The following is a 15,249-nucleotide window of genomic DNA, read 5'->3' as shown; positions in this document are numbered from 1 at the left end:
GCAATGTTTCTTTCATGCTTAGATCCTGACAAAGCCCCAAGAAAATCAGAGTAGATGGTGAAGAGTCCTGAGGAAGTTGACATAGTCTTGGCTTTGGCAGTCTGAGCTCCCAGCACCTTTCTACTCCCAAATCACTAAATTATAACTCTACAAATATGTTCCTTCTTTCCTTCCAACCTCCTTCCCTCTTCCAATAGTTACTAAGAGCCAACTTTGTGTCACTGATGAAGCTAGATACTGGAGATGTAGAGATAAATGATCCAAAGTTCTTGCCTCTAGGGAGCTCATAATCTAGTGGAGGAGAAAACTTCTTAAGCAGATCATTTCATTATAGAGTGACAAGTGTTCTCTCCTAGAACGTGCAAGTTTCAGTCCATTCCAGAGCTATTAAGCAAAAAGTCACCAGAATTTAAAGATTTGGAAAATTATTAGCCTACATATATTGCAAAACATGAGAAAATGTGCTCTGGAGAGATCCTAAGATTGTGGCTAGATAAATTTTGCTGGAGGGATTAGATGTATGACACACAGATCCAATAAACTATCTCAGCAGAAAATTGCCAGCTTGGACTAAAGGGTCAGACATGGGACCAAATGAAGACTGTTAGACTTTGAGGATTTGACAGGCAGAAAACAGGCTGATAAAGTTACTTGGCTGTGAACATGTATTATTCTTCAACAAAATGGAAGAATTCTTCAACAAAATTGAAGAATGGCTCTAAGGGGGCTCAGAGGTCAGCAGGGATGCTGAGGGTGGTTCAGAAACCAGAGAGTGGTGGCCTGGAGGTGAGGCCACTGTATTCCTGGATCCACTTCTTTGGTTAGAGTGGGGGCTCCCAACCCTGTGAACTTAAGAGAATAGGGCCAGAGGAAAGAATATTAAGCCACCAGAGAATTATTCTGAGGCCTGGAAACCTAATAGAATTTGCTTTATGGGGTTGTCAGTTTGCCTTAGTTCAGCAACCCTGGGAATACCCTTGTATTCCTTCCATTTCTTCTCTTTCAGAAGGGGAATGTCTATCCTATGCCTGTCACAACATTGTATATTGCAGGCAGAAAACTTGTTTTCTTGGTTTTACAAGTCCACGAATAGAGAGAAGCTTTTACCCAAGATGGGTCATACAAAAAATCTCATCCATTCTTGATTTAGATTATTTAGAAGTAAATTTTGAACTAAGAATTAATGTGTTTTGCATGTAGGAAGGCTGTGAATTTTGTGGGTGTGGGCATAGGATAGACTGTTTTCCCCCCAAATACATTCAAGTCTTATTCCCCAGAACCTGTGAATGTGACCTTATTTGAAAATAAGGTCTTTGCAGATAGAGTCAATTTAAAAAGAAGTCATACTGAAATAGACCACATATAGCCCTAATCCAATGACTGGTGTCCTTATAATAAGAGGGAATTTTGGACACAGCTATACACACAGAGAAGAATACCATGTGAAGATACAGAGCATGTAGACACAGAGGCGACAACCATGTGATTATGGAGCCAGGGATTGGAATAATATGTTCAACAAGCCAAGGAATGTACACAAACACCAGAAGCTAAGAAGAGGCAAAGAAGGATCCTCCCCTAGAGGCTTCAGAGAGAGCATGGTTCTGCTGACACCTTGATTTTGGATTTCTGGACTCCAGAACTGTGAGAGAATAAGTTTCTGTTGTTTTAATTCACTCAGTTTAGGGTAATTTGCTATGGGAATCCTAGGAAACCAATACAGTATATCATTACAGGCTTTTCTAATAGTTGACACAGATTAAAAATCCATTTTGAAGACAGATGAAAAACTGGCATGTATACAAACCACTGATCTCTGAATGCTAAGGAAGACAGTTTAACTTAAGGCTTTCAGTGTGTGGTTGTTGGGTTTTGTGTTTTATTTTTATCCCCTCTAAAATATTTAGGTGAATACATTCATACAAAGACTATCAATCCAACCATACTCTTTGTTGTTTTAGGGTAGTTAAGACTATTTCCTCAATCTCCTCAATTCCTCTCAGCACAATCCAAAACCCAGATGGGTACAGTAATTATTTTTCTATTAGTTAAAGAAGGTCTTGTTAGTCTAGGCATTTTGTAAACTCTACAGCACTATCCAAATGTGAGAACTTAATAGCATTAAGTATCTGCAAAGTGCATGAATCTCAGATGAAACATCCCATAAGGCACAAAATCTTCTAATGATCTATTTCCTTAAAGGAATTTTGTTTGGGATGGCTTATAACAAAATCACTGGTTTTGCTGCAACTTAAACTCAACAGCTTTGTTACATCAAGATTTAGTAACTACAAAATGTTAGGGCCTGCTGGGTTGGCCATTGGTAAGGTAACCATAGAATCCAAATCATGGCACTTTAACAGTGAAAGGGGAAGTTATTAGTAATTATGCTAGGACAACAAGTGTAAAATGTGTTCATCCTGAGCAAATTATTAGCCACTATGCATGAGCTAGAGAATCATTTGGCCAACGTGAATCTATATGATGCCCTACACAATCTAGTTGTCTGAATTTATGTCACTAGTTGTGTGTTAGACTGCTACATAATCACAAGTGGTGGGGACTAGAAGAGAGAATGAAAATAATTAATTAGTCAGAATTTAAGATGTTCTTCCAGGAGCATGGATTAAGAGTTAGGAGATCTGAAATCTCAATTCTGCAATAATAAACTGTGACTTCAGGCAAAGCAACTGAACTCTTCTGAGTTTCAGTTTTCTCATCTGCTTAATTAAATCTTAGAATCATAAACTTCTCAAATTGAAAAGAATGTTAGATTTCATCTAGTCTATCCACCAGAAAGAAACTCATTTTCTTTTTAAAGTGAGCTGTAAAAATTGAGGTGCATTTGACAATTAAAATTTATATATATTTAATTTAATTTGATGATCTGATATACCTATATATGTACACACATACATACAGTGAAATAAATACCCAAAATCAAATTAATCAATATATTCATCACCTCAGATAGTTACCTCTTTCTCTCCTTCTCTGTGTGTGTGTGTGTATTAAGAACACTCAAGATATTCCTTCTTTGCAAATTTTAATATACAATGAACGATTATTACTTATAGGCACATTGTTGTACATTAGATCTCCAGAATTTATTCAACTCATTCATCATTCAGTGTAATTGAAACTCTGTATCCCTTAACCAACATCTCCTCATTTCCTTCTCTCCTAGCACTTGGTAACCACCACTTACTCTCTGCTTCTATAAGTTTGACTATTTCATTATTTTAAGATTTTATTTCTTTGAGAGAGAGAGGGATTGAGAGAACATAAGTGGGGGAGAAGGACAGAAAGACAGGGAGATGCAGAATCCCCAGGGAGCAAGGAGACTAATGCAGGGCTCCATAGCAGGACCCCAGGATCATGACCTGAGCCAAAAACAGACACTTAACCAGCTCAGCCACCCAAGCATTTGACTATTTAAGATTCCACATATAAGTGAGTTCATGCAGTATTTGTCTTTCTGTGTCTAGCTTATTTAATTTAATATAATGTCCTCCAGGTTCATCCACGTTGTTCCAACTAGCAGAATTTCCTCCTTTTTATTTTTTAAACCTTATTATTTATTTTATTTTTCAAACATCTTAATTTAATTTAATTTTTTCAGTGTTCTAAGATTCACTGTTTATGCACCACACCCATTGCTCCATGCAATATGTGCCCTCTTTAATACTCATCACCAGACTCACCCATCCCCCACCACCCCCTTTAAAACCCTCCGTTTGTTTCTCAGAGTCCACAGTCTCTCATACTTCATCTCCCACTCTGATTTCCCCCAACCCACTTTTCCTTTCCTTCTAATGTCCTCCATGTTATTCCATATGCTCCACAAGTAAGTGAAACCATATGATAATTGGCTTTCTCTGCTGACTTATTTCACTCAGCATAATCTCCTCCAGTCCTGTCCATGCTGATACTGCCATGAACATTGGGGTACAGATGGTCCTTCTTTTCACTACATCTGTATCTTTAGGGTAAATACCCAGTAGTGCAACTGCAGGGTCATAGGGTAGCTCTATTTTTAATTGCTTAAGGAATCTCCACACTGTTTTCCAAAGCAGCTGCACCAACTTGCATTCCCACAAACAGTGTAAGAGGGTTTCCCTTTCTCCACATCCTCTCCAACACTTGTTTACTGCCTTGTTGATTTTGGCTATTCTAACTGGTGTGAGGTGGTATCTCAATGTGGTTTTGATTTGAATCTCCCTGATTGCTAAGGATGATGAACATTTTTTCATGTGTCTGTTAGCCATTTGTATGTCCTCTTTGGAGAAGTGTCTGGTCATGTCTTCTGTCCTTTTCTTGATGTGATTATTTGTTTTTTGACTGCTGAGTTTGAGGACTTCTTTATAGATCTTGGATATCAGCCCTTTGTCTGTACTGTCATTTGGGAATATCTTCTCCCATTCTGGGGGTTGCCTTTTTGTTTTGTTGACTGTTTCCTTTGCTGTGCAGAAGCTTTTGATCTTGGTGAAGTCTCAAAGTTCATTTTTTGCTTTTGTTTTCTTTGCCTTTGGAGACGTGTCTTGAAAGAAGTTGCTGTGGCCCATGTTGAAGAGGTTGTTGCCTATGTTCTCCCTCTAGGATTTTGATAGATTTCTGCCTCATGTTGAGGTCTTTCATCCATTTTGAGTTTATCTTTGTGTGTGGTTTAAGAGAATGGTTGAGTTTCATTCTTCTATACACAGCTGTCCAATTTTCCCAGCACCATTTATTGAAGAGACTTTTTTCCAGTGGATATTTTTTCCTGCTTTGTTGAAGATTATTTGACCATAGAGTTGAGGGTCCATATCTGGGATCTCTACTCTGCTCCACTGGTCTATGTGTCTGTTTTTGTGCCAGTACCATGCTGTCTTGGTTATCACAGCTTTGTAGTAAAGCTTGAAATCAGGCAACGTGATGCTCCCAGTTTTGTTTTTCTTTTTCAACATTTCCTTTGTGATTCAGGGTCTTTTCTGGTTCTAACCAAATTTTAAGATTGTTTGTTCCAGCACTTTGAAAAATTCCAGTGGAATTTTGATTGGGATGGCATTGAAAGTGTAGATTGCTTTGGGCAGCACAGACATTTTAACAATGTTTATTCTTCTGATCCATGAGCATGGAATGCTTTTCCATCTTTTTGTGTCTTTTTCAATTTATTTCATGAGTGTTCTGTAGTTCCTCGAGTACAGGTTTATTCCAAGGTATCTTATGGTTCCTGGTGCTATAGTAAATGAAATTGATTCCCTAATTTCCCTTTCTATAGTTTCACTGTTAGTGTATAAGAAAGCAACTCATTTCTGTGCATTGATTTTGTATCCTGCCACATTACTGAATTGTATTAGTTCTAGTAGTTTGGGGGGTGGAGTCTTTTGGGTTTTCCATATAAAGTATCATGTCATCTGCAAAGAGAGAGAGTTTGACTTCTTCTTTGCCAATTTGAATACTTTTTATTTCTTTTTGTTATCTGCTTGCTGTTGCTAGGACTTCATCATCATTAGCCATCAGGGAAATTCAAATTAAAACCACTTTGAGATATCACCTTAGCATTAAGAGTGGCCAAAATTTACAGGATAGGGAACAAAAAGAGTTGGAGAGGATGTGGAGAAAGGGGAACACTCTTACACTATTGGTGGGAATACAAGTTGGTGCAGCCACTTTGGAATACTTAAAAATAGAGTTACCCTATGACCCTGCAATTTCACTACTGGGTATTTACCCCAGAGATACAGATGTAGTGAAAAGAAGGGCCATCTGTACCCCAATGTTCATAGCAGCAATGGCTACAATCGCCAAACTGTGGTAAGAGGCAAGATGCCCTTCAACAGACAAATGGATAAGGCAGATATGGTCTATATATACAAGGAATATTATGCCTCCATCAGAAAGTATGAATACCCAACTTTGGTATCAACATGGATGGGACTGGAGGAGATTATGCTGAGTGAAATAAGTCAAGCAGAGAGAGTCAATTATCATACGGTTTCACTTATTTATGGAGCATAAGGAATAACAATGAAGACATTGGGAGAAGGAGAAGTGAGGTGGGGGAAATTGGAGGGGGAGATGAAGCATGAGAGACTGTGGACTCTGAGAAACAAATGGAAGATTTTGGAGGGGAAGGGTGCGGGTGATTGGGTGAGCCTTGTGGTGGGTATTAAGGAGGGCAGATATTGCATGGAGCACGGGGTGTGGTGCATAAACAATGAATCTTGGAACACTGAAAAAATAAAATTAAATAAAAAAAGAAACCTGATTGTTGTATGTTGATTTTATATCCTACAACTTTACAGAATTCATCTATAGTTCTAACAATTTTGCTCCAGCTTCAAGTGCCCATCGATATAAAAATGGGTAAAGAAGATGTATGTGTAGATTACACACACACACACACACACACACACACACACACACAAAACCATAATAATATTTTACCTACTTTATCCATCCCCCTGATGGGCATTTGGAATTGCACTTGTTATGATGAGCACTGGGTGACATACAGAATTGTTGAATCACTATATTGTATATCTGAAACTAATACAGCACTGTATTTTAACTATACTGGAATTTAAGGAAACCCCACAGTAATAGACCATCTTAATTCCGAGTGGCTATTATCAAAAAGGCAGAAAATAACAAATGCATGTAAGGATAGGGAGAAAAGGGAACCCTTGTGCAGTGTTGGTGAGAATGTAAATTGGTGCAGCCACTATGGAAACAGTATGACTATTCTTCAAAAATTTTAAAATAGAACTATCTTATGTTCCAGCATTCCCAGTTCTGGGTAAATAGCCAAAGGAAATGAAATTGAGATCTCAAAGTGATATCAGTTCTCCCATATTTATTTCAGAATTATTTACAATAGCCAAGATATGGAAACAACCTAAATGTCCCTCAGTGGATTAATGGATAAACAAAATGTGATATGTGTGTGTGCATGTGCAATGTATGTGTGTTTATGCATACATACATACACAAATAATGTATATATGTATATGACACACACACAATGGAATATTATTCATCCATAAAAAAGAATGAAATCTTGCCATTTGCAACAACAGGGATGGAGCTTGAGAGTATAATGTTAAGCAAAATAAGTCAGTCAGAGAAAGACAAATACCATATGATTTCACTCATATGTGGAATTTTAGAAAAAGAACAAACAAGCAAAGGAAGAGAGAGAGAGAGCAAGAGACAGGCTCTTAACTATAGAGAACAAATTGATGGTTACCAGAGGGGAGATGGGTGAGGAAATGCATTAAGTAAGTGATGGGGATTAAGGAGGTTGCTTGTCACAATCATCACTGAGTGATATATGGAGGTGTTGAATCACTATATTCTACATCTGAAATATAATACTGTATTTTAATTAAACTGGAATTAAAATTAAAACAATAAAAAATTTTATTGAGGCTTTCAGTTTTCCTATGTATATGATTGTGTCATCTGCAAGCAGAGACAATTTTACTTTTTTCTTTCTAATTTGGATGGTTTTTTTTTCTTTTTCTTGATTAATTACATTGGCTTGAATACCCAGTACTATGTTGAAATAAGGTGTGAGAGTAAGCATCTTTGCTTTGTACCAGATCTTAGAAAGCAGAATTTCAGTTTTTGTCATTGATTATGTTGTGAGCAATGGGCTTTTCACATGGCCTTTATTGCTTAAGGCAAGACCTTTCTATTCCTATTTTGTTAAAAGTTTTGGTGAATGGGTGTTGAACTTTGTCAAATGCTTTTTCTGCATCTTTTGAGATGATCATTTGTTTTTTTTCCCTTTCCTTTTGTTAATGTATTGTATCAGAATGATCAATTTATGTTGAATCACTCATGTATTTCTGGGATAAATCCCTCTTGTTTATAATGTATGATATTTTTAGTGTACTACTGAGTTCAGTATTTTCCTAGGAATTTTTGCATTCATGTTCATCAGGGATACTGGCCTGTGGTTTTCTTTTCTTGTAGTGTCTTAACCTGGATTTGGTGTCAGTATCTGGTTTAATATCTAAACCTTGGAAGAATTTAGAAAGGATTGGCATTAATTTTTCTTTGAATGGTAGAATTCACCCATGAAGCCATTAGGTCCTGGGCTTTTGTTTTTTTGTTCCTCGGCTTGTCTTCATTGGGAGAATGGTGATTAGTGATTCAAGCTCCTTATTTGTTATGGTATATTCAGGTTTTCTATTTCTTCCTGATTCAGTTTTAGTAGTTTATATGTTTCTAGGCATTTACCTATTTTTTAAGCTTAATAGTTTGTTTATAATAGTTTCTTATGATCCTTTTTATTTATGAGGCATCTGGTGTAATGTCTATTCTTTCATTTCTGACTTTATTTATTTGAATCCTCTCCCTTTTTTTTCTTAGTTTTAGTAGTTTGTATGTTTCTAGGCATTTACCCATACTGTATGGGTATTTTTTTAATGAAAAAATCATGAGCCAAAAGTGAAAAGATGAAAACAGATATTTCATGAAATTAGTAATCAAAAGAAAGCAGGGGTGGCTATACTTATATCAGACAAAATGCATTTTAAGACTAAAACTGTTTTTAGAGACAAAGAAGGGCATTATATAATGGTAAAAGCATCAATTCAAGAGGAAAATATAACAATTATAAAAATATATGTACCCAACATCAGAGTACCTAAATATATAGCAAATAATGACAGATCTGGAAGCAGAAATTGAGATCAATACAATAATTGTAGGGAACTACAATACTATACAGTATATAGTATTTATTTAAATTCAATTATCCAACATAGAATACATCATTAGTTTTTGATGTAGTGGTCAATGATTCATTAGTTGTATATAACACTCAGTGTTCATCACATCATGTGCCCCCTTAATGCCCATCTAAAACCAGTCTCCTGTAGACAGCATATTTCTGGATCTTATTTCTTACACATTCAGCCAGTACCTGTCTTTTTTAAAGGTTTTTATTTAAATTCAAGTTAGTTAACATACAGTGTAATATTAATTTCAGGTGTACAATATAGTGATTCAGCACTTCCATACAACACTCGGGGCTCATCACAGGTGTACTCCTTAATACCTACTACCTATTTAACTCATACCCTCACTCACTTCTCCACTGGTAACCATCAGTTTGTTTTCTATAGTTAAGAGTCTGTTTCTTAATTTGCCTTTCTCTCTCTTTTTTTCCCCAGTGCTCATTTATTTTGTTTCTTAAATCACACACGAGTGAAATCATATGATGTTTGTCTCTCTGATTGACTTATGGGGAATTCCCCTGCACTGTTGGAAGAAATACAAGCTTGTGCAGTCACTCTACAAAAGAGCATAAAGATTCCTCAAAAAGTTAAAGTAGAACTACCCTATGATATAGCAATTGCCCTACTGGGTATTTACCAAAAGAATACAAAAATACTAATTCAAAGGGGTACATGCACCCCAATGCATTACCTACAATAGCCAAGATATGGAAACAGCTCATGTCCATGGACTGATGAATGGATAAAGAGGAAATGGTACATATCTATATCTATATCTATATCTATCTATATTTCAGCCATAAAAAAGAATGAAATCTTGCCATTTGCAACAGCATGGAAAAGCTAGAGTATTACACTCCATGTTTTTTGATTGCTGAAGTTAATATATTTATATTTAAAGTAATTATTGATAAGTGAAGATTCACTATTACTATTTTAGTATTTGCTTTCTGTATGTCTTTCAGTGTTTTTTTTACCCTGTCTTGTTCTCTTGTTGTCTGTCTTTATTATTAATGATTATTTTTCATAATGATTTGTTTTGGTTTTTTTAAATCTTTTGTATATCTATTATAGCTGTTTTTGGGGGGGCTGGCTCAAGGCTTGTATAAAATATTTAGCATCATAGCCTTTATTTTGAGTTGTTAACAATTTAACTTCAATAACGTATACTTCACCCGAACACATACCTTTGTGTTCTTGTAGGCAGAGTTTCCTTATTTTCATATTGTGTATCCATTAACAAAGCATTTAGGTTATAAGTAATTTATCCACTACATAAACTAATGCATAAATTATCAGTGTTATATTAATCCTTATACGTCTATATATTTACATTTACTTTTGAGATTTATGCTTTTATAATGTTTAGTGTGTTTTTACTTAAATTTGAAGAATTCTTCCAAACATTTCTTGTAAGGCAGGTCTACTGGTGATAAATTCCTTCAGTTTTTGCTTGCTTGGGAAAGATTTTATCTCTTCTTCATTTTATTTTATTTTTTAAAATATTTATTTATTTGAGAGAGCGAGACAGTGGGCAAGTGAGCATGGGGGAAAGGACAGGGGGAAAGGTAGAGAAAATCCCAAGCAGACTCCATGTGAAGCATGGGGCCTAACAAAGGGCTCAATCTCAGGACTCTGAGATCATGACCTAAGCCAAAAACGAGAGTTTTAATGACTGCTCCACCTAGGCACCCCCTCCTTCATTTTAAAAGATAATTTTACCAGGCATAGGGTTCCCACAGGTTTTTTTTTTTTCTTTCAGTACTTTGATTACATCATCTTACTTTCTTTGTGGCCAAGATATCTGTTGAGAAAACTGCTTTGTATTTGATGGGTTACTTTTCTCTTGCTGCTTTCAAATTTTTGTTGTTGTTGTTGTTCTTGACTTTTAACAGTTCGATTATGTCTTGGTGTAGTTGTCTTTGGGCTGATCTTGTTTGAAGATTTTTGAGCTTCATGAATTTAAATTTCCATCTTCCTCCCAAGATTTGGGGAGTTTTCAAACATTATTTCTTTAAATAGCTTTCTGTCCCTTTTTCTTCTTCTTGGACTCCCATAATGCATATATTTGTTTGCTTTTCTCCATGCCTTTTCATTCTTTTTTCTTCTCTGATTTAGAATGAGCTATTTGTAGAATCTTTCTTCTGCTTGATCAAATCTACAACTGAAGTTACCTGTTGCATTTTTCATTCCATTTATTGTATTCTTCAGCACCAGAAATTTGTTTGGCTCTTTTTAAAATGATTTCTATCTATCTGTTGAACTTCTAATTTTGTTCATGTATTGTTTTCCTGGTTTTTCTAAATGGTTCATCTGTGCTCTCTTGTAGCTCACTGAACTTCCTTAAACCATTTATTTTGAACTATTTTTCAGGAAGTCCATAGATCTCTATTTCTTTGATGTCAATTACTGGAAAATTATTGTTAATTCTTTGATACTGATGCTGTTCTGTTTTCTTGATTTTTTAAATTGTTTTTGGTATACCTGTGTTGATGTTTTCACATGTGATGGAGCAGTTACCTCTTCCAGACTGCACAGACTCATTTTGGGATAAAGACTTTTACTTATAGTTGGGTGTGAGTGTATAATTTGGCTTGGATACATCAGCTCTGGCTCTATGGTGTACAGCAGCAATTCCTGCTTCAGGGAGGGCACAGCAGCAAAGTTTCTGTGGAGCTCCATACTTAAGTGACTGAGGCCAGGGTTGGCAAAGACTGCAGGAGACCTCATTGGCCAAGGCTGTGGGCTTCCATATGGGTGGTAAGGGCTGTTGGGCTCCTTGGTGGTGAGGGCTGCTTGGTACCCCTGTTCTCCTTTTCCTCCACAAGGGAAGTCATTGCCAAGAGGATCCCTCTTATTGCTAGGTCCAGTGGGTAGGCACATATGTGGCTGTAGTGGTACTAGGATCAGGGGCACAAACACATTTTCAATGACAATGGTGTTAATATCTTGGGTGTGGGGACCTACACAGTCACCATAGCACTGGGATTGGAGTTCAGGGTCAACCAGAAAAACTGTAGTATCTGGGACTGGGGCAAATGTACTTTTATCACAGTGCCTTGGTGTGTGAGGCATGAGTGTGTGCTGAGGAGTCATGGATCTGGGGTCCAGAATATGTGCATGGCTACAGGAATGGAGGTTGTGATTCTGGTTTGGGGGAAGAATGTAGTGGTGGGTGGCAGATTTGGTGGGGTACATATGGTGGCACTTTCCCAGTGGGGGCACAATGGTGGCAGATTTTTCGGGGAGGTTGCTATATCAGCTATTTGGGGGGGTGTCCATAGCAACATGGGGGCCAGGCAGCTGTGATTTACTTGATTTAGCATCAATGAATCTATAGAGCATGTCCATGGTGAATGCTGAATGTGTCCACAGCATTGATGAAGACTGTTGGAATCCTCCAGCTCTCCTTTTCCCTTATGGAGGGAGGTCAGGCTGAGGGGATGATTTTTGGCCCCAAGCTCTGCCATATTGGAGGATGGGACAATGCAAATAAACTGCTAACTATGTTCTTCTACATCGCCATTCTGTCTCTGTGCTTCATAGAGTTTCTGAAACTTCTTCATTATATTCTGGAGCTCTCTCAGAGCTATTCTAGTTGGCATGTAACTGTTTATTTGTTGTTTTTGATGTTTTTGTAAAAGTGAATGAGCATTGGGACCTCAACCATCTTGCTGATGTTACTATGAAAAATTAATTTTATATATAACATTTTTAGAAGCAGTTGCTTAAATAATTTGCTTTTAATGCTACCAATAACAGGTAGCTTTCTACTTCAAAAGGCAGCAGATGCCATTCTTGTAACACACACTGAATGTTAGAAAGTTATTCTACTAGGCCAAAGACTACAAAAACTTTCTAAAATGTACACCTTTAAGAACACTGAATGGACTCTTTAAAATATTTTTCTCTTATTTACTTAAGTCATCTCTATACCCAACATGGGGCTTTAACTCATGACCTGGAGATCAAGACCTGAGCTGAGGTCAAGAGTTGGATACTTAAGTGACTGAGCCAACCAGGTACCTCAGAAAGGACTCTTTTGTAGGAAACTTAGTTCGCCATCTTTGGACGCATTTAAATAAAGGCTCCATGACTTGATCTAAAGATGTTTTAGAATCAAGAATCTGGAGTCTAGATAACTTTTAAGGTCTATTCCTATTTCCATGGTCAATGGATGTATGGCAATTCATCAGAAAGAGCTAACCTTTTAATCTAGTTTTCTAAGTAGCTCTTTATTTCCCATTTTCTTCTTCCTATTCTTTCTTTAAGTCTCTGAGGCTCAAACCTTTTATCTGCTTAAGACTCTTCTCTCTCCTTTATTTCTTTCATATATTTAGATTTTCCCCACTTCCTTTTCAGTATCCACTATTTGTCCTCCCTTTCTATCTTCATTCTGGAGCTTAACTTTGTCTTATCTGAATTAATTTCTAGCTTCCTCTATCCCTTTGATAAACTCTCTTTCTTTTCCAATCCATCTTTAAACTGAACTGAATATATTGCTCTTCTTCACCACTCTTTATCCTGGCATTGATAATCCTGTACAATGTCTAGAGTGGTTGCTCAGGCAACTTCTCTAGAGCAACCTCTCTAGACATTTCTTAAACTAACTTTCCCAAACTCTTCTGGTCAAATGGAGTTCTCCTTTTACTCTATTATAAGTTTTTCTTTTTATGTTACTCAGCTTTTACTTAAACTAATTCCCCTGTTTAGGACTTTTCCCTACCCTTAATTCCCTGTCACCAATAAAATCCTGTTCACCTTTCAAGGTCACTCTCAAATATATCCTCTATTAACTCTTCCCAGAGAACTCTATCCCATACTTTTCTCTCCTGAACTCCTATACCACTTTATTGTCTATTTCATTCATCTGGCAATCAATCATGCACTGTCCTGTAACATGTCTGAAAACTATTATTTATCTCAAATGCTGTCATTTAACTGTTTCTTTTGTTTATATCTTGTCTTCCCAACTACCTAAAAAGCTCACTGAGGCCAGAAACCAAAGCCACACCTTCTTTTCAACTCTCTATGGAACAGAACTGGGGGCCTAGTAAGGTGTTATTCCTTAATGTGCACTGCCTATTTTACAGTAGGTTATCCAATTACTTTATAGTGACTTTAATAGACCACTAAGTCCATAACTAATCTTCCTTCACCTGTATCAGGCATTGGTTGTGACAGAGAATAGAAGAGACCATTAGAGATAAAGTACATATGAGAGAAAGCATATTTGACTCTTTAAGACTCATGCAGGATGAATTGCTAAGATGGTCATGCTGAAACATTTCACTGTCAGCTAAAAGTATTTCATAATAGATTCAGATCCCTGGAACAGCTTCACGGAGGTTGTGATTGCAACCTGAAACACGATTCTTCCAAGAGAGTAAACAGGTAGACCTTTTTTTTTTCCTTTCTAGTTTATGCTAGGTGGTCATTACTTAGATGTTTAATTCATTTGAATCAGGAATGACACAGTAATGGCCTGATGGTTTTCTTTAGGAGCTTTTGCATTTCTAGACTAATAATTGAAATTTAAAATATCATATGTAAGCTTTTATGCCAAATTGAAAGTGTGTGTTTCATGAGAAGTGCTCCAATTTGGATAGAGATAAACCAAAGGAAGGAAAGGGATTGGCCCATAGGGATGATAATGGAAGAGGAGCATGGAAATCACAACTTTTTGTGGCTACCACTAATGCTGTGCCATAGTGGGCTTAATGGGAGTGGAGGGGAGGATTGGGATTATTTTCTCTATTAGGAAAGGAAGAAGGAAATGACAATGGAGTAAAATGATAAGAGCATTTCATGTAAAGACCATCATCAGGTTCTAAGCAAAAATCTCTTATTTATGCATAGACAATGTAGGCCTGGGAGAAGTTTACTGATATGTGGAAAGATACCTAGGCCCTAGTTAAGTCAACTTGTTATGTACTCATAGCCCATGAATAGCAGAGTATATAGGTATGAAAATAAGTGGTCAAAAGCCTGAGAAGTTCTAGAGAAATGAGAACACATGTTTCCCCCCACCCCGCCCATAGCATTGTTTCTGCTTATAAAACCTATCATTACCTTTCCTTCATCCCAAGTGCCTGTAATAATTCTCTACCCTTTGCTAGTTATTTAAAATATCAGCTTCTTCTTAAGGATGGATTCATCTTCTCCTTTATCTCCAAGACCTGCACAGCAGAGCTTTGCTTTAATATGAACCATATATCATTCTTTTTCTAAACCATGCTTCCATGATTACCCTCAGATTCATTTATTCATTCAACAAATATTTATTATGCCTCTACTATGTGCCATACACTGATATAAGAAAAAAAACCCTTGTTGAAGCTTACATAACTTCTAACTATAGTGGGTCTTCAGAAGAGTGGATTGAAGATATAGCCCAGAGTTTGAATGGTGTACAGTTTGTTTCCGGGACCAGTGGCTTGGGGTTTGGTATTACTAAGGAGAAGAACTCTGCTAAGCTTTGGAGGGGACTGTTCCTTGCTCTTCCTCCTACATTTCT

The 15,249-nt window shown here is 36.8% G+C and overlaps 1 protein-coding gene across 1 annotated transcript in view; it reads right to left on the bottom strand.

The window, feature by feature from the left end:
- The window catches only part of DGKK (diacylglycerol kinase kappa), a 163,658-nt gene that overhangs the window by 92,452 nt on the left and 55,957 nt on the right, over positions 1-15,249 (bottom strand). The gene's annotated exons all lie outside the window — the stretch shown is intronic.

This window comes from Mustela putorius, unplaced genomic scaffold, assembly GCF_011764305.1.
Source record: "Mustela putorius furo isolate JIRA1106 unplaced genomic scaffold, ASM1176430v1.1 tig00003903_pilon_pilon_pilon, whole genome shotgun sequence".
Taxonomy (NCBI): Eukaryota; Metazoa; Chordata; class Mammalia; order Carnivora; family Mustelidae; genus Mustela; species Mustela putorius.
This window is presented reverse-complemented; position numbering and strand designations above follow the sequence as displayed.